This window comes from Haematobia irritans, chromosome 2 (genome assembly GCF_050003625.1).
Source record: "Haematobia irritans isolate KBUSLIRL chromosome 2, ASM5000362v1, whole genome shotgun sequence".
Classification (NCBI taxonomy): Eukaryota; Metazoa; Arthropoda; class Insecta; order Diptera; family Muscidae; genus Haematobia; species Haematobia irritans.
In genome coordinates this window covers 73,962,612-73,979,819 of record NC_134398.1, presented here as the reverse complement: position 1 = coordinate 73,979,819, position 17,208 = coordinate 73,962,612, and positions in this window count along the sequence as shown.

Below are 17,208 nucleotides of genomic sequence, written 5' to 3'. Positions count from 1 at the left end.
GCACTGAATTTGCTTCACTTCTTAATGTGTGATCCGAATTCTATGTTGTGAATGTGAATTAAAAAATTTTGTGATATTTTCCCAAATAAATAATTTTTATAATTTTTTATGATTATTAATGAATTCTAAGGCTTGTTTGCAACGTTTGCTCTCGAATATTTTCAAAAATGATAGATTTTTCTAGAATCGACTTTGCATTTTTGCGGCAAAATTTGAATAATCCGTACCATTTTATTCATTCTTACTCTTGTTTTAAATTATTTAAAAAAATAATTAAGATTACCCATTTAGAAAATAAAAGCTCAAAACTTAAACTGCTTCCAAAACTAATTTGGAAACAGGAAAATCGAGAAGTTTACCAAAGAAATCTTAATACAGAGAAAAGTAAGGAACAGAGGCAAGGAACTATCATGAACGTTAGCAAACTTACAAATATAATAAAACAATCGACCCAACAAAGAGCTACACAATAACCCTAAACAAAAGTGGTTTACCAGTGAATGTTTTTGGTCCCGGAAGAAGTCCTTTAAGTTTCTAAATAAGTACAGGAAGACACAGCTAAACGAAGATAAAAAGGCATATGTGAAAGCTAAAGCCAAGTACATGGAGGTATACAAGCTGGGAAAACAAAGATACAAAGAGAAACTAAACAATATGATTAATAGTACCGTGAGTGGAAGCAACTGGTGGAAGGTAGCAAAAGAAATAAATAATCAAGATAATAGAATAGGAAATTACGTAACACCCTCCACTTTCAGGGACTATTTCGAAAAGTTATTAAGTTATGATGATACCATTCAAGAGATACACTATGCCCCGCCTATGATACATCATGAATACTTAGACAGAGATATCGCGCTGGATGAGGTTAAAAATATTTTGCGCACCGTAAAACTGAACAAAGCCCCAGGAGAGGACAGAATTCCTTATGAGTTTTATATAAATGCATCAGATATATTTCTCGAAGAGCTCGCAAAGACCTTTACAAATATCTACAATAAAATACGTATAGAAGAATCCTTTTCGAAAATAATTATCTTCTCCATTTATAAAAAAGGTGACGTAAGTGACCCGGCGAATTACAGGGCGATATCATTTATGAACACAGCTGCACAAATACTTATGGGTATCCTCAATGAGATACTTTCGGCATGGGTGAATGAAATGGATATTACGGTAGAATTTCAAGCTGGGTTTCGAAAAAATTATTGTACCATCGATAATGCATATAACCTAGCCTCAATTGTGAGCATAAAGCTAAACGAAAACAAAAAGTTTACACATTTTTCGTAGACTTCCGAGCAGCTTTCGACAAAGTGTCACGGAAAGCATTAGTATATAAACTTTTCGCAATGGGATTATCCTTTAAATTCATAAAGCTTATTGAAAATATATATGAAAACACGCAATCGGCGGTATGGACTGGAGAGGAAATTTCGGAATATTTCCAAACATTTTCGGGACTTAAACAAGGATGTCTTTTATCTCCGCTCCTTTTCGCTTTATATATCAATTACCTGCATGACTACTTGGAAGGAGGTTTAGACATAAATGGGAAAAATCTTCGAATTTTATTATATGCCGACATAGTTATTGTGGCTGATGAAATCGAAGTAATGCAACAGATGATTAATAATCTTTATAAATATTGTAAGCTATGGAGTATGGAAATAAACATGGATAAATCGAAAGTTATGGTATTCCGGAATGGAGGTAGATAGTCAGAGCGTGAAAAATGGTATTTGAATGGGCAACAAATAGAAACCTTAGCGAAATATAACAATCATGGGTGATATTTACCCCCAAACTGAGTTTTAAATAAAAACATGTACAATGCAGAATTTCACAATCGAAAAGGGCTATAAATATGACCTGGAAGAACTTTTTAAACAAAAATGACATTTCACTAGATTCGAAATGGAAACTTTATCTGGCAATATGCAAATCGATAAAAAGTTATGCAGCACAATTATGGGGATACGAACATTTTGAAGTAGATAAACTCCAAAGATATTTCCTGAAGCGTATATAAGGTCCCAGAAAATACTCCTGATTATGCTATAGATTTGGAGACGACGGGCACTTGTATACCCTGAAACTGCATTTCAAATACCTATCAAAGACTCTTTATTCGTATGGAGTGAACAGATTACCCAACTTTTTTACCAAAATACTTATGGAGAAAGAACTACTTTGGGTTAAACCTATCAATGAGTTATTATCGCATTATGGGGAACAATCACTAGATATTTCAACACCGAAACACACATTCTGCATTTCGGTTACAAATCTGATGGAAAAAATTCAAAATTCAAATAAGAATTCAAAAATCGAAAGAGTTATGGAAAGCAACACAAGGATCTACAAATACTTGGATTATACTAGAGGAACGTCTTACATGAACCATTCATAAAACAAAATGAAATCACTTGGATATTAAAAGCTAGGAGCGGAATGATTTATCTGAATGGCAGTCGTTACACAACAGATGGTGAATATGACAACCACTGCACACTATGTAACCTACGTGAAATCGAAAATATACAACATTTCCTTGGGAAATGTCCCATATTGAAGATTATAAGAAGACGCATTTTTGGAAAGGACACACTACAACACCATGAAGTGATACGAAAATAAAATGGCACTCGAGCTGGAATGGATTGGTGGAATATCTGAAATCTGCATGTTATTATCGAAATCTAATAATGAATGAATATGAATAACAAACAAATACTTCATAACCCTAAGGTATATTGGATAATACAATGAACCGGCAGACGACATATACATGTCATAGCCGTAAAATCTTTAAAATCAAACTTGTCAAATTCAAATTGAAACTAAATGAAATATTAACTTCATATCGAATATTTTAATATTTATCAAATATTTTTATGAATTCATTACTGTAAATTGTTTGAAATAAAGATTACTACTAGTTACACTTTCAAAAAGCTGTTGAAGATGCTTTTATCCTTCGACCTAATTAATAGCGTTGTTGAAAATACAACATAAAGTGTACGACGCGTGAATTGTGGTTGTTTTTCAACTTTGTCACCAAAGCTGATTAATTTACCAAGAAGAAGCATTTCAATTTAGTGCCGCGACAACAAATTCGATATTAAATATTTTTAAAATAAGAGAAAATGTGTTTGCTTAATAATACTTGTTAACAACAATCGAAATATTTCCGGTATTTTTCTTTTGATGTTTTTTCATGTTTTATTTTGTTGATTTTATGTGAGTGTTCCACATTTTTGTTCGTTTTCAAATGCAAACGGTGAGGCCTTTGCAGGGGATTTTGGCAACATTGTGGTAACACCATAAAATCTTCTACCATTTTTATGTAACACATTTTTTTCCTAAACGAAATCACCATTTAATATTTCGTATATGCGTGCAAGGAAATGCTTTCATATGATTTGAAAACATGCACCCTTAGAAAAAATCGCTTCTGTAACATATACCCCCAAACACATTCTGCTTCAAGTATATACAAAACAACAAAATATTGTTTGTATTGTTCAAACATACAGTGGACTGGCGGTAACGTGAATTAATTAAAACCAAGAGAGTTAGCGAAAACGTTCACGTTAGCGAACTTTAGTGAACATCAGAACAAAACATAGCCATATTCGGGAGGTATATACGTTCTAGCGTGATAGTCTTTTATTTTTGTTACTAGTAATATTAAACACTTACGGCCATGGCAGTTACAGCCTAACGGAGCTACATGAAGCTCCGTTAGGCTGTAACTGCCAGTTAACAGAAAGTAAATTCCAAATATCTTCTCTCCGGTTAACTTTAACTGAAAAATTTTTGACAGTTAAGATCCTAACTGGCATATGGAGTATATACGCTAGATGGCAGCTATGTCCATAATATGGTTTAAAAGTTCGTTAGTTAACGGAGCACTAACGGAGCTTCATGAAAATGGGCGTTAATATAATTTGATGAAAATTTTTAAAAAAGAGATCGGAAAAATATCAGTGGGTATGGAATTATAAAGCAATTTAAATTAATAATTAAAATTCACGAAAATAAGCCAAACTAAATCACTAAAAAATTCCGTATGTGTATTTGAAATTGTACCTGGCATTGTGAATCTGCTTTTAACGTCAAATTTCATGTTTTTCAGCGTTACGGAGTAGTTTGTGTATGGAAAAGCGTGTTCACGTTATGCGGTGCACTCGCTGTAACGTGAACCCGCGAGTGCACTGTATTATGCTTCACCTTAGGTATATATATTCGATTGGTTAATTCCATTTTTTTATCTGTAGCAAAATGCCATAACATATTTGTGATAGATTATAAATAAAAAAAAATTGTTAATAACTTATTCAAATATTATACAGCAAATATTTATTTATAAAAAACATAAAAGTTAACAAGTAATCACGAATATTTACGTTTCACATATTCCTTCGTGTTGGAATTTTTAGCCTCACTGTGTCATCGTCATCTTTAGTTTTTGTTTGTACTCTCTCGGTCTCTCTTGGGAGCCACCGTGGTGCAATGGTTAGCATGCCCGCCTTGCATACACAAAGTCGTGGGTTCGATTCCTGCTTCGACCGAACACCAAAAAGTTTTTCAGCGGTGGATTATCCCACCTCAGTAATGCTGGTGACATTTCTGAGGGTTTCAAAGCTTCTGTAAGTGGTTTCACTGCAATGTGGAACGCCGTTCGGACTCGGCTATAAAAAGGAGGTCCCTTGTCATTGAGCTTAACATGGAATCGGGCAGCACTCAGTGATGAGAGTAGTTCACCAATGTGGTATCACAATGGACTGAATAGCCTAAGTGAGCCTGATACATCGGGCTGCCACCTAACCTAACCTCGTTCTCTCTTCCTAAACACATATATGTTTACAGGCAATTTCTAAATTAATATATGTTTGCATCCACATATATCATTGTCCCATTCCAATGTACGCTAAGTCTAAAAAGTGAAATTTACAGGAAACAAGTTCAATTTTTTTTTTGAATTTCTCAAAAATCATATAAGATATAAATTCACTTTTTTGTCGGCCTTAAAATCATGTTTATTATAGATTTTTTTGGTATGTACGAATTCAAAATAGTGATAATAGAACATGGCTAAAAATTACTTAGACCACGTTAGACCGAACAAAGCTTTTTGTCCTTTTTGGATTGGAAATTTTCAAAAGTTTAGTCACAGGCTGCGTACAATATTAACCATAACTTTTGATAGAAGTGTCCAATAAATTCGAACTTTTCACAGGATGCAATTCACATCAATCCGAATAAAAAACAGCGAACTCCATCAAAAAATGCTAAGTCAACTTAGCGTACTCCTGAATGAGGACATTGATATTATATTTAAAAAAATGTTATGTCCCAAACATAATATGTTCTAACATATTAACATATATGTCGCAAACATGTTTTGCTAGTTTATGAACATTATATGCTTGCACTTAACATATGAAAAACAGTCTTTTTCGTCTGTGTATACTTCTTTTCTACGGTGATAGGTATAACAACTGGTTGGGATAAAATACGATAAACCATTTTGGGTCGATTTATAGTATAAATTCGCATCTCATATTAGAGATGAATAGAAAAAGAAACTGACAATGTTACATATATTTTATTATTATTTTTTTTTAGATTTACAACTCTGTAGCTTTAGTTTTAGATATGTGCATAAATTATTGCACTTTATGACAAGATTTGATACTTCCATGACTTCTGTGAGTAAAACTTTGCATGTTAACAAAATTCACTATTTTTAGCGATACGTTTTCACACCAGACGTAGTAAGCACAATGCATTGCTTAAATTGATGTCTAATGTCTCCATGACTTGAATTTGAAAATGACAAAGTAAAATTAATATTAAAATATAAACCGTGAGGTTAGTAGACTATACAAGATTTACGATTAAGTCGACATAGCGGTAATGACGCCATCCAAATGTGATATCATAAATAAAAAGTGTTATGGCTTAATACCAATATTACATCATTGAAGCAAAAAATAGTATTTAAAGATAAATTGTGTTTTATTTTAACATAGTTTTTCGTATCCAAATTAAAGATGTCATTAATGCTGCACAGAAAAAAATCTATATATATAAAATTGAAAGTATGTTTGTTTATTTGCTTGTTTATTTGTTTGTATGTTCCGGGTAAGCTCGGAAACGGCTGAACCGATTTACTTGAAACTTTCAAAGATCGTAGGGGGCGCTAATGTGGTGAAAATAGGGCACATCATTTTTTGACGCTTGGTCACGGAGGGGGACTTCCCCTTTGTCCGAGTTTTTGAAAATTGGACCAAAGTTGACCTATTTGCTTGAAATTTTCATTTAAGGTTGGGGTTGGCATCTAGATAAAGATCCGCTACTTTATTTTTCAATATTTGGTCCGACTTTTTTTTAAGTACAGTGAAAAATCTAAAATTCTCTAATTTAGCTGAGATTTACAGATAACATGCGATGAGATTATGAAATTAATATGGCGTACCTGATGTGTTCATATGTGGACGGGGACTTCACCCTTGCCACAATTATTGAAAATTGGACCAAAGTTGGGGTTGGGTTGTGTTCATATGTGGATGGTGAGGGGGTCCTCCCCCTAGTCCGACTTTTTGAAACTTGGAACAAATTATCCGATTTGCTTGAAAGGAAGGTTTGAAGGGGGCGTCTAAACAAATAACTGCTACTTTATTTTTCGATATTTGGTCGGGGAGGAGGAACTCCCTTTTGCCCGACTTTTTTAAAGTACAGTGAAAACAAAATTAAAATCCCCCGACTGAATTTTTACGGAAAAACTGGGTGAGGTTATGAAATATATCAGGTTCTTAATTTTTTTTATATTTGAGGTTAGAAAATTAATATTGGATACCTGATGTGGTGATATTTGGATGGGGAGAGGGGCCGCCCCTTGTCCTGCTTTTGAAAATTGGGCTTATAATCTGCTTGACATTTTCTGGGAAGTTTATACAAGATACGCTACATAACTTTTCGATATTTGGTCGGGAAGGGGCTCCCCTCTAAAACTGAAAAAATTAATATACTCCAGTTTTCTTGAAATTTACAAGGGCCTAGGGGGAAGGGCATGAAATCAATATGGTGTACCTTCTCCTTGCCTCACACTTGAAGGAAAGTTTCTAGATTTACTTGGAATTTTCGGGGAAGGTTAAGGGTGCTTCGGTGTTTGTCGATATTTTATCGGGTGCCTTAAAAAATTAGCAAAATTTAACCTTCTCCGATCTACTTGAAATTTACAGGGAACGTGGGAGGGGCTGATTAAATTAGTACATGGTACACGGTTTTTCGATATCTGGTTGGGGAAGGGGAATAGTGAAATAAACTTTGTCGATGTACTTGAAATTTATGGGGACCGTTGGGTAGTTTGTGAAATTAACATAGGGTACGTGATTTTCCGATATCAGGTCGGGGTGGAGCGAAGGTGGGGAGATGGTTTTTTGCACAGGCTTCTGCACCCTCAAAAAAAATCGTTTCTTTAACATATGTTCCAAACATATTTTGCAGGAAGCACATATATTATTGCATACTGCCGAAACATTAATATGTTTGTTTTATGTGAACATATTATATGTTTGGAAGCATTTTGAGCCAAAAATATTATATGCTTGGAAGACTTTTTCCCAAACACGATTGTGCTCATTCCCTAACATACTCGTAATTTTCACTTCCACGAAATTTTTTAGTTATTGGCACCTTTCTCTGTAATACAAATAATGTTGAAGAAATTATTCACTTTTATAAATTTTTTTAAATTTTACCTTTCGCCTGCACGGAGAATCGAACCGAGGACCATACAGTTTGTAAGCCAACACACTATCCACTGGGCTACGTAGCTGTTATAGTCACCAGTAGATAATTATCGTTTTAAGTTACATTTATATAGCATAGTTTGCAGCGCCCACGAGCCTATGCAAACATAACATTATTTAACAGAAACATACATTTGTTTGCCACGTGGAGCAGTGGTTAGCATGTCTGCCTTGCATGCAAAGGGTCGTGGGTTCAATCCCTGCTCCGACCGAACATTTTTTTTGTTTTTGTTTTAATTTAACATTTATATTTATACTATATTATTTTTTTTTTTTTAAATGAAACTTCGAAATGTGCGTTATTAAAGATTTATAGTCAGTAACAGTGCTTGATATAAACGAAATTGACTGATTTTTGGATAAAATATTATTTTTTTGCAAAAATAACAATGTTGTAATAAAAAACTGTTTTTGTACAAAACTTTAAAATTTGGAAGGAATTCAAAAACTAACAAAAGAAGAACGTGGAGTCGAGTATAAACATACATACATAATTTTATAATATAAACATAAATTTATTTAGGAGTGAACAGTTTTTTACTAGCATTTAACACCATCGCTCTAAAATTCCTTTTATTTTTCTTTAATCATTTTAAAGAAAATAAACTTTTTAAATTGTTTTAGCTGTAAAACTCGAACTTAATGCCCGCTTTTATATTTGATGGTGTCCGTCAACTCCTCGTGGACTACTTTTTAATAAAGAGGAACTAAAGTTTGTTTTTTTACATTTTACTGTGTAATTTTTCACTATTTCTTCCTTATTTCATTTTACTGTCCCAACTCTAAAAAGAGTATAGTGCCCTTTCGTTATTTTTATGAAGACCCCTGATTTCTTTTAAAGAACCAAGAAAAAAATTGTGCCCATAATGCCAAAATGATAAACAAAACACATGTCCACACGTACATAAAATGCTGCTCTCAAGGCGAAAACATAAGCTGTTTGTTTTTCAAATGTCTATTCTCTTGGTTCAGAATGTATATTCTCTTTATTCAAATTAAATAATATTTAGACTTAAACATATCAAATTTTTGGCCTTATCATAAAACAGTTTTCCGAAACAACATACAAGCGGTTTCACAGAAATTGTTCTTTTTTGACTCTTTTGCTGTGTTATATTGATATCTTTCGTCAACTCTCCCGGTTTCCATCTCTATTTCTCTCTATACTCTCTCCGTCGCTTTGAATAAAATATCACAACATATGTATGTTTAGTCGAAATTTGTAAATTTATATATGTTTGTATTCACACATATGATTTTTATGAAACATTCATGCCCCAAACATAATATTTTCTAACATATTAACATAGATGTCCCAAACATTTAGTGTTAGTTTAGGAACATTACATGTTCGCACTTAAATATATTGTGGTTTAAAATCGTGCCCGAAACACATTTTGTTTATATCGGAACATATGAAAAACATATTTTTCTAACAGTGTGGTAAACTTTTTTAGTAAAGAACTTAAATGTGCATGAAATTGACAGGCAACGTATAGGGTGCATCATTTTCCGGTATATGTTCGGGAAAGGCATGTTCTCCATGTCCAATTTTTTTTTTACTACTTTTGCTCTTTCCGATTTATTTGACGGAAAACCGTGATTCTTTGTATGTTGTTGTAATATAGTGCTTAATTTTCCGGTGTGTTGAGGAGAAGGATACCTTTCCTTGACAAACCACACTTAAAATTCACAAGAAATATAGAAGATTGTCCACTAATTGCATACAGAACATTATTTATCGTTTTATATCTGCATATTTCTAAACGAAAAAGCAAGTAGTCAGATTTGTTTGATAGAATTCAAATCTTTTCGAATTTGTTTCCAGCACGAAGGATATGGTTGACTAAGTTAACGCAAAATGTTCCTACAAAAACGCTTCGGTAGGCGCAGCGAAGCGGGCCGGGTTACGCTAGTATTCTATAAAAGTAAACCCACCAGGAAGGAAAATGTAGATCACTTTTAGAAACATGTAACTAAACTGCATTACAAACGCCAATATGCACTGTGAAGCGTTTTTTGCTTAGCATAAAAGACCAATTTTTCTGATGTTTTTTTTTTCATTGTTGAAAAGTCTATAAACTTTTCAATGAAGTCGGTTGTCTTTATAACTGAGGGTTTCTTAACATGAAAGAAATTTTTATTTGACTAATTTCCACTTGGCTGTAATGCTTATGAAAAATTCTTGAAAATTAATGAAACTGTCTTTAAATTTGTTACCTTTTTGCATCTTGACTTGAAAGAAAAAAACGCGTTCAAAGCAGAAGATGTTTTTGAACACATTATTTCAAAGTGGTTTTTAGTTGAAACCTTGCATAATTTCTACTTAAGGTCGTATCTGAATTTGAAAATGTATGTTATCGTTAACACTCTTTTAAAGGACTTCGATAGCACATGAAGAAAAAAATAAAATTAAATTTGTTTCCTAATACCACGAATCTTAAATGTATCCTTACTTCAATTGTCCGCTTCTTTGGCTCGTAATCAATACCAAAATCATTAGTGTAAAGATAAAATCTTTGGAACCGGGCATGTTTTTTAGTGTGATATATATAAGTATATATTTTTTTAAAATGTCATATTTTGAAGAAAATGTAGCAATATGGACACATTTTTGGTAAAACATTCAAATTTTAGGATTTTCTGAACTAGATTGCTCGTAATTTACAACTTCTGAACAGTTTAGTTCATCATACCTTACATCAATTACACTGAAAAAAATATTGTCGTGAGGCCAAAGATTTCACGTCCTTAAAATACGAATGCAAATTTTGCTTAGCATAGAAGACGCATTTCTCTAATATAAGGTTTTGTTCCTTGTCCAAAAGTCGATAAACTTTTCAATGAAGTCGTATTGTCCATAATTAAGTGATTTGACTTAGAAAAAAGGTGTCATAACATGAAAGAAATTTTTTTGGCTTTAATAATTCAGAAAATTTATTTAAAACTAATGAGATTGTCCTTATATTTGTTGTCTTTTTGCATCTTGACTACTAAGCAAAAAATCGTTCAAAAATACGACATGTTTTTCAACACTTTATTTTAAAAATGTTTTTTACTTGAAACCTAGCATAATTTCTCCTGGAAGTCGAGTCTGAATTTGAAAAAAAAGCAAGTACACAAAAGCCAAATTTAAAAGAGAATTGTGTCTTAAAAGTATCCTTACTTGTATTCTCCGCTTCTTTGGCTCGGAATCAATACCAAAATTGTTAAAGTAAAGACAAAATCTTTGGAACCGGGCATGCTTTTTTCAATGTAGTTACACAGAAAAAATGTCCATAGTTAAACTAACGCTAAATTTAACTTATTTTTATTGGAAAAAAATTATTTGCTTGTAGTTAAATTTTATTATTTTTATCGAAATTTTCCACAGCTTAATGAAGTACGTCTCAAAAATTTTATGAACTAAACGTGAGTATAAAGTTCTATGACCGTACATATAAGTTCAATATGAACTAAAACAAATGAAATTTTTTGATTCCCAAAAATAGTAAGAATGTACTACTGTATGGTTAAAATGACCATGATTTGGTGCCAATGATTTTCTTCTTTATTTTTAGTTAATTTTTTCTTCTATGAGATGATGTAATTTCATGAACTGCAATTAAAAAGTACAACAGGGCATTAAAATTTCCTGGTTTTAACAATGCTTTGTGGAAATCTCAAAATGTGGAGTAAAATTTAGTTCAATTTTCTTGCGTAGTAGTCCATTCTTCCTATAAAACAGTTCACTTTTTTTTCGGTGTATTAAAATTTTCAAGAAATTTGTAATAATTATTATGTATTTTGAACTCTTTTACAGTTCAAGCGACTACTTAAAAGCTTTTACTTAAAGTGAAATAATTTAAAATGTCAATGGCTTTGGTTTCGTCCATGTAATGAAATTTTGATTTACAGACATTATACACTTTTTTTCATACCAGTCAGTCCATATTTATAAAAATTAATGTTTTTTTTTCTAATTGGTAGTTAAAATGACCATGGTTTGGCCTTTATGAGAGTTTTACTTTATTGTTCATTTATATTATCATGCTACAGGAAATTTCTACAAATACTAAAGAAAATGTCTACGTTTAATTAAACCATTATCTCACTTCATTAACACTCGGCGAAACTGATTATGAGAATAGCGAAGATTTCATAAAAGGATTAACGCAATACTATTTTCTCTGGATGTACATAGTATCAGACATAACATTTGCAAGTCATAAGCCAAATTAAATTTTTACTACGAATAATACGAAAAGTCAAAGGACAACGACACAGAAAGAGTTTTGTGTTAAGACTGTCAAGCATGGAGGGGCCACCAAAAACACCCGCCAAAAATTGTCAAAACAGAGTTTGGGTTTATTAATATTATTGTTTGTAGTCAATTGTGGATTAAATATTGATCTAAATAATATAAGAAATAGTAACGATTTTTTCATAACAGGTTGGCTGATAAGTCCCCGGTCTAACAAAGAAAAACACATTTTTTTGTCAAAATTCGTTTTTATTATTCAACATAGTTCCCTTCAAGAGCGATACAACGATTATAACGACCTTCCAATTTTTTGATACCATTTTGGTAGTACTCCTTCGGTTTTGCCTCAAAATAGGCCTCAGTTTCGGCGATCACCTCTTCATTGCAGCCAAATTTTTTCCCCGTGAGCATCCTTTTGAGGTCTGAGAACAAGAAAAAGTTGCTGCACAGAAAAAAAGTGTCTTGTAAATTTAAGGACAATCTTAATTTTCACATAGTTCAACAAAATTACTGTAATATAGTTCATTTTTCGTAACCACAACGAAAATTAACTTAGTTAAAGGAAAACTTATAAAAATTCAGTAAATGTTTTTTAGTTCACTAACTACGAAATGGGAACACTGAAAAAAAATATTGTCGTGAGGTCAAAGATTTCATGTCTTTAAAATACGAATACAAATTTTGCTTAGCGTAGAAGACGCATTTCTCTAAAATAAAGTTATTTTTCTTGTCCAAAAGTCGGTAAACTTTTCAATGAAGTCGTATTGTCCTTATAATTAAGTGATTTGACTTAAAAATGGGTATCTTAACATGAAAGAAAAAATTTATAGGCTAAGGTCAACTTGACTTTAATAATTCAGAAAAATTCTTTAAATTTAATGAAATTGTCTTTAAATTTGTTGTCTTTTTGCATCTTGACTACAAAGCAAAAAATCGTTCAAATATAGGACATGTTTTTCAAAACTTTATTTTAAAGAAGTTTTTTACTTCAAACATAGCATAATTTCTACTGGAAGTCGAGTCCTAATTTGAAAAATAAAGTTGACGTTAACTCGTTTTTAAAGGACTTTTATAGCATATGAAGAAAAAAGCTGAGAAAGCGAAAAATTAAAATTTGCTTCCTAGAAGCAAGTACACAAAACCTAAATTTTAAAGAGAATTGTGTCTTAAAAGTATCCTTACTTGTATTCTCCGCTTCTTTGGCTCGGAATCAATACCAAATTTTTTAAAGTAAAGACAAAATCTTTAGGACCGAGTATTCTTTTTTTCAGTGAAGGATTTTTTCTTTAATAAATTTCCAACACAGTAGTTAATGCATCGTTGATTCTATTATAAAAATACATGGACAATATAAAAATCTTACTACGAAATGTGGACAATTTACTAAGAAAAAATTTTGTATGGAAAAAAATTTTTGTAGTAAAAATTAACTTAACGATTCGTATGATGACTACCTACAGATTATTTCCCTTTGTATTATATGTTGGAGTGTTTTTCCTCACATTGAAAATTTTAGATAAAGTAGAATAAAAAGTAGTTAATATAATCCTTGACGGGTGTATATCATTTTTTATAGATTCCTCATAAATTTGGTATATATTTTACCTTAACTTATAGATAGAATTCCAACTAATCAATAAACGTGCTACTGGAAAATGAAGTGAGAAGAGAGTAATGAAATCATTGCATCATGTGAGGGAGTTTTTAGAGACATTTTGTGTATATCTCGTATGATTGTTTGTGTTTGTTATTGCGCGATTTATGCTGTTGTTGGTTGTTTTGATTCTAGAGACAATGGAATGTACCTTGTGTGTTGTTGGTATCTTTTGTGGTGAGAGTTGTTTCTTGCAATAGCGAGATCAGAAAGGGATCGTGTGTGTGTGTGGAGTTGTTTTTCTTTACGGCAGGCAGTGATGCCAATTTGGTGCTTTTAGCACCAAATTTAGTGCTTTTTGATTTCTAAAAAGCACCAAATTGCCTTTTTGGTGCCTTTTCAAAAAAAGCACCAACTTGGTGCTTTCTGGCATTTTCATTTAGTGCTTTTGGTGCTTTTTTCAGTTTGAACAGTATTAAGTTTAATTTATACAAAAATTAGGATTAGACTTTCAGGAGCTTAAGAAACTCAACTTTATTGCCAAATATAGAATTTGATTGTTATGAAGGTGGTATTGATCGTTATATATAATATATAATATCTTTTTCTGACTATATAAAGTATATATATCCTTGATCAGGGAGAAATTCTAAGACGATATAAGCATGTCCATATGTCTGTCGGTTGTAATTACGCTACAGCCTTCAATAATGGAGCTATCGTCCTGAAATTTGGCACAGATTCGTTTTTTGTTTACAGGCAGGTCAAGTTCGAAGATGGGATATATCGGTCCAAGTTTTGATATAGTCCCCATATAAACTGATTTCCTGATTTGGGGTCTTGTGCTTATAAAAACCGTAGTTTTTATCCAATTTGCTTGAAATTGAAAATCTAGATGTACTTGAGGACCAGAAAAAGGTGTGCCGAAAATGGTGCCCTTCGGTCTATGTTTTGGTATAGCCTCCATATAGATCGATCTCCCGATTTTGCTTTTTGGGCGCCTAGAAACTGTATTTTCTATCCGATTTGCCTGAAATTGAAAATCTGGAAGTATTTTTGGACCTTAAAGAGGTGTGTCAAAAATGGGGTGTATCGGTCCATGTTTTGGTATAGCCTCCATATAGACCGATCTCCCGATTTTATTTCTTGGGCTTCTAAAAACTGTATTTAATATCCGATTTGCGTGAAATTGGAAATCTAGAGGTATTTTGGGACCATAAAGAGGTGTGTGGAAAATGGTACGTATCGGTCCATGTTTTGATATAGCCCCCATATAGACCGATCTCCCGATTTTTATACTTGGGCTTCTATAAACTGTATTCACTACCCGATTTGCCTGAAATTGGAAATCTAGAGGTATTTTGGGACCACAAATAGGTGTGTCGAAATTGACGTGTATCGGTCAATTTTTTGATATTCCCCCATATAGACCGATGTCCCGATTTTACTTCTTGGGCGTCTAGGGACTATATTTTCTAGCCGATTTGCTTGAAATTGAAAATCTAGAGGTACTTGAGGACCATAAAAAGGTTAGTCGCAAATGGAGCCTATCGGTCCATGTTTTGGTATAGCCCCTATATAGACTGATCTCCCGATTTCACTTCTTGGGCTTCTAGAATTCGTAGATTTCACCCATTTCGTCTGAAAGTGGAATTCTAGAGATATTTGAGGAACATTAAGAGGTGGTGAGTATTGGTCCATGTTTTGGTATATGCCCCATATAGACCTAACTTCCGAATTTATTTCTAGGACTTTTGGAATCCGGCTGACCACAAATAGGTCAGCCGAATATGGTGTGTGTCGACCCATGTTTTAGTATAGCCTCCACATAGACCGATCTCCATATTTAACCCCTTGGGCTTTGAGAAACCGTAGTTTTTATCCGATTTGCACAAAAATGTAAATACACTGGAATTTTAGACCCTCAAAAATCTGTATGGCATTTATTTTTACCGGTAATACATTTTTGGTAATGCATCGATATAGACCGATTTCACTTCTTGAGGGTACACCCAAAGAAAAAATATTTTCCTCCGGAATGAAATTTTAGACAAACGAAATTCCCCTTTCGTATAAAGTATTTTCGTTTAAAGCAAATTAAGCCAATTTTTTTATAACGGATTCAACGATTGTCTCTAAAATTTGTGTCAAAAGAAAACTTTGCCTGTCTAAAATTTCGTTCCTCAGAAAAGAAACTACTTCTTTCAGAGTATAGTAGGCGCACTGATCATGAAAATTGCTTGAAACCGAAAGTAAAATTTCCAGATTTTACTCATCGTATTAATTTAAATAATGGCGAAAAAACTACAGATTTAAGTTTTCATATCAAGACGTTATTTCATCATTTACACGTTTGTTTATTTCTCTAAAACTCAAGCAAAATTGGTTCTCATAAATCCAGAATGTGATCTAGTCTTCATAGGTAGAATCTTTAAATTTTTTCTTCGGGAAGCGTACTGGTTGAATTGATTTGCGTGGGAGAAGATTTGTCATCAAACACCCTAAAATTCTACATAGTATCAAATAACCCGCTACAACGAAGATTTTTCAAAGTAAACTATTATATTTGATTCGTGGTGGTGGGCATTTAAGATTCGGCCCGGCCAAACTTACTGCTGTATATAATCGGTTTTAATTAATATTGTTATTGAGGGTATTCTGTAGAAAAGTCTAGCGACGATGAAAGCATTAAAACTGATGAAGGTGTATACTTGAATAGCGGTTCATAACTTCATAAAATTACAAATTCAATATACAAACGTTCTATAATACATCTTCGGAAGTTTTTTTTTGCGATTTTGGTTGGAAGTGGTATGTTAGAATTTATAATATATTTTTGATGCTTTTTGGCCTTGGAGAGTTGGCAACACTGACGGCAGGTATGTATCCTTTATGACTATTTGTGTCTTTGAGTTTTATTGCTGCATTCTTTGGCTCGGAATCAATACCAAAATTGTTAAAGTAAAGACAAAATCTTTGGAACCGGGCATGCTTTTTTCAATGTAGTTACACAGAACAAATTTCCATAGTTAAACTAACGCTAAATTGAACTTATTTTTATTGGAAAAACATTATTTGCTTGTAGTTAAATTTTATTATTTTTATTTATTTTCTTTACGGCAGGTATGTATCCTTTATGACTATTTGTGTCTTTGAGTTTTATTGCTGCATTCAGTTCTGTTGATACATTTATGAAGTGCACACTTGGTTTTAAGTTTACAAAATTGTACGTGCGGTATTGGTGTTTATTAATGAAAATACATTTATTTCGAAACATTTTAGAAACTGAAAAGTGAATGATAACATCACGTTAGAGAAATCAAAAACGTTTTTTATTGATTAAAAAAAAAACAAATAACAGATTAAGGAACCGTATATTTCTGTTAATAGTTTAAAATTAGTGCGGATTTTTAATTGATTTACATAAAAAATATACAATATGAGTGGTAATAGAATGATCTATATTTATTCTACATCTGAATCACAGGTTGGAGATGCAACCATTTTTTGGAATCTACATTTTTTATCTTACAGCAATTCCTACAGGT